The 3,741-nt window shown below is 47.2% G+C and overlaps 1 non-coding gene across 1 annotated transcript; it reads right to left on the reverse strand.

The window, feature by feature from the left end:
- Nucleotides 1-3,313: 3,313 nt before the first annotated feature.
- trnal-cag (transfer RNA leucine (anticodon CAG)) lies at nt 3,314-3,396 on the reverse strand. The gene has a single exon. It is a non-coding gene; the product is annotated as a tRNA-Leu (tRNA).
- Between the last annotated feature and the right edge of the window lie 345 nt (nt 3,397-3,741).

Here is a 3,741-nt window from a genome sequence, read left to right on the forward strand (position 1 = left end):
GGATCATTTTGGATCCCCAGATGAAGCGGAAAATGGCTCAGGTGATCGCCACAGCGCAGGAATGCGGTATGGGCCAGACCTGCTCCACGAATGTGAGCGCCTCGCACCTGATGACCAGGTTCTTACCCATAATGGAGAGAGATCGCTGCTCCCACATGCTCAGCTTATGTTGTAACCTGGCTACTCGCTCCTTCCAGGTTTTGGTGCACGTCTCAGCCCTTCCAAACCATATCCCCAGCACCTTCAGGTAATCTGACCTAACGGTGAAGGGGGCAAAGGATCGGTCAGCCGAGTTCCCAAAGAACATGGCCTCGCTCTTGCCGTGTTTAACATTGGCTCCCAAGGCCAGTTCGAGCTGGTCGCAGATGCTCATCACTCTGCGCACAGACAGTGGATCCGAGCATAAAACGGCGACGTCATCCATGTACAGGGAGGTTTTAACCTGAGTGCCTCCGCTGCCTGGGATTGTCACCCCTCTGATGCTCGCATTCTTCCTAATAGACTCAGCAAAGGGTTCAATACTGCAAACAAACAAGACAGGGGAGAGAGGACAGCCCTGTCTGACTCCAGATTGGATCGGGAAACTTTCTGATTCGCACCCATTGATTGAGACTGCACTACTGATGTTTGTGTAGAGTAGTTTGATCCAATTGCAGATTCCCTCCCCAAACCCCATTTTGGAATGCACATCCATCATGTAAGTGTGCGATATCCTGTCAAAAGCCTTCTCCTGGTCCAGGCTGATGAGGCAGGTGTCCACCCTCCTGTCCCGTACATAGGTGATCATATCCCTGAGTAGCGCAAAGCTATCAGAGATTGTCCTGCCTGGTTTAGTATAGGTCTGATCAGGGTGAATCACCAACTCCAGAGCAGACTTGAATCGACTGGCTATGTCTTTTGACAGAATCTTGTAGTCAGCATTAAGCAGAAATTGGGCCACCAATTTCTGATTTCTGTCCTCTCCCCCTTCTGCTTGTCGATGAGGGTGATGATGCCTTTCCTCATGGATTCTAACATGCTGCCAGCCTGGAGCATACTCTTGTTTACTGGCGGACATGTTGATTCTTTCCTCAAATCAGTGCACAATAAAAGAGACTGATTCTGTCAGGCTCCTTTTTATACAGGCCACCTGGACCTGGCTGAGAAAGGCAGAGTGAGAGCAGGGAGGGGAGGAGAGAAGAGTGAAGATTAAACAGAGAGCGAGATGGAGGAGACACCCAGAGTGACAGACAGAGAGAGAACGGCCCCTCATCTTTCAGCTCCACCTCCAGTTTCCTCCGGGCTGCCAATTTCAAACCCTTTATTAACAGTAGAACCAAAACCCAGCTCTCCACACAAACCCTTCCAGACTCGGCCTTCATAGTCAAGGCTTTCCAGAAAGCCGGAGCTTTTAAATATGGTCCCGATGCAATTAACAGTCAGTAATATTCCCATCCAACACAGTCCATTCTATACTAAGAAACCTCCTCAGTAACATCACCATTTCCTCACACATCCGCTTCCTGCAGTTTCCAAACACCTTACTGCAGCTGTTTGGGGAATCTCCTGTGTTAAGATTGGAGTTGGAAAGCGGCCTTTACCCGGCAGTGTTATTGTCTCACACTGAATCTGCCAGACATCCTGTTCTCTTTATTGCGAGAGAGAAAGCACGGATTTAGGAAATGTTCATTTGAAATGATCTCTATTGAGAACGAGCCCGGCCGTGGGACAGGTCTTCCAGTGCAAAGAGCTGTCCATGACCGAGTGTTGCAGACTGGCACATTGCAACGTCCAAGACTATGTGCTGTGGGACGGCATGAAAGCTTGGGGAAGCCACCATGGAGACTCAATGGGGAAAGGCTGCAGTCTGAGGCCCTAGTAGGCCATAGTACAGTGAGGGGCTGGAACCCGTGTAAAACCCCTCGGACTGTTTGCACCAGAGAATGTTTGATGTGTAATGTAAATACTGTAAATTTAACCTGTGCAGGCAGGGATAGTGAGATACATCATGTACATTATTGAAGGAAACTGATCTGTATTGTACCTTATGTAATATTAAATTTGAACTGCTTTGCAATGTAATTGCACAAATTATATGAATAAAATACATATTGTGCAAAAGAAAGCAGCTTTCCTGTCAACACACACCTTGTCTCAGGGCACAACTTTCCTGTGATCTTGTCATACCCAACTTTGCTCTATATCTTCTGACACACACACTTTACAGTCTGTCATTTCCAAAAACAAGCATTCTAAAATCAAAAGACCTTTTGTTTATTTCTCCTTTCTTTTCATTTCTCCTCTATTCTTCTCAATCACTCCCTTCAACAGTCCTATTCAGATCAAGGTGGAATGTGAATAGTGTCACAACTCACCTGACACTATTATTACCCTTCTTTTCTCTTGTCTCATTCAATGGGAAAGTTTTATTCACCAGTCTGTTGCTGTTTTACACTCTTGCCATACCATCTGGTATTGCATCCATCTGAATTCTGTGCTTTCATGGCCTTACATATCTTTTCCTCTTCTGGATGATTTGTTTGCTTCAGTTCCATTCAACCAGGCTGGACCACAGGGAAGCTTAGAACCTTTGCCTTGGACGGGTCCACGTTGATCCATTACATTCAGAATCACCTCCTTGAAATAACTCCATAGTACAACTACAGTAACCACACAGAATCTGCTTCAAACACTCCTCCACATTTTATCTGTTCTGACCGTCAACACCTCCAGCTCTTTTGTTTAAGTGGAACCCATCAGGTGTGTATAGGCTCCTTCTATTCTGAAAGCTGTAGCACTGGTTCAGGGAATTCAGCCCTGTTTCTCTACTCTAAAGGCTCAGCCATGCTTGTTCTGCGTGGTATTTTACTTTTATTGCAACGTTACAAGACCTCCAATCCTCTGGAAAATGATGGTCAGACCTTCCACTATTTCTTCCCTGGCTTCTTTCAACAGCCTGGGGTACATTTCATCTGGACCTGGTGATTTATCCACATTCAAGGATGTTCATCCCATTAAGACTTCCTCTCTCGTTCAGTTATCACGTCCAATACTTCACACTCCTCCTCCTTCATAACAATATTTGCATCGCCCTCTCATTCGGGAAAACATTAAAGTATTCATTAAGGATATTGGCAACATCTTCCACCCCGATACAAAGGTTACATTTTTGATCTTTTATGTGCCCTGCTGTTTGCCAAGTTGCCTCTTACTCTAATGTTTTGTTGCAACATCTTTGGGTCCATTGTTGCTTTGTCTGTCCATGTTCTTTCCTGCTTTCTCTTTGCTCTTCACCGCTGCTCCCAAACGCCTCCAGTGCAGTCAAAACATAAGGTGTCAGAAGTGGGATTCGAACCCACGCCTCCAATGGAGACTGCAATCTGAACGCAGCACCTTAGACCGCTCGGCCATCCTGACTACCTGCGACGTGCTGTCAATGCTAAGGAAATTATTCATTCTTTGTGAAAGTATTTGTGAGATTGTGGAAATGTCTGGAAGAGGAAAGACCAGCGGGAAAGCTCGAGCCAAGGCCAAGTCTCGCTCCTCCCGGGCTGGACTGCAGTTCCCGGTGGGCCGTGTTCACAGGCTCCTGAGAAAGGGGAACTATGCTGAGCGTGTGGGTGCCGGAGCCCCGGTCTATCTGGCTTCTGTGCTCGAGTATCTGACCGCTGAAATCCTCGAGCTGGCCGGGAACGCGGCCCGGGACAACAAGAAGACCCGCAACATCCTCAGACACCTGCAGCTGGCCGTCCGCAACGACGA

The sequence above is a fragment of the Heterodontus francisci genome, unplaced genomic scaffold, assembly GCF_036365525.1.
Source record: "Heterodontus francisci isolate sHetFra1 unplaced genomic scaffold, sHetFra1.hap1 HAP1_SCAFFOLD_286, whole genome shotgun sequence".
NCBI classification, from domain to species: Eukaryota; Metazoa; Chordata; class Chondrichthyes; order Heterodontiformes; family Heterodontidae; genus Heterodontus; species Heterodontus francisci.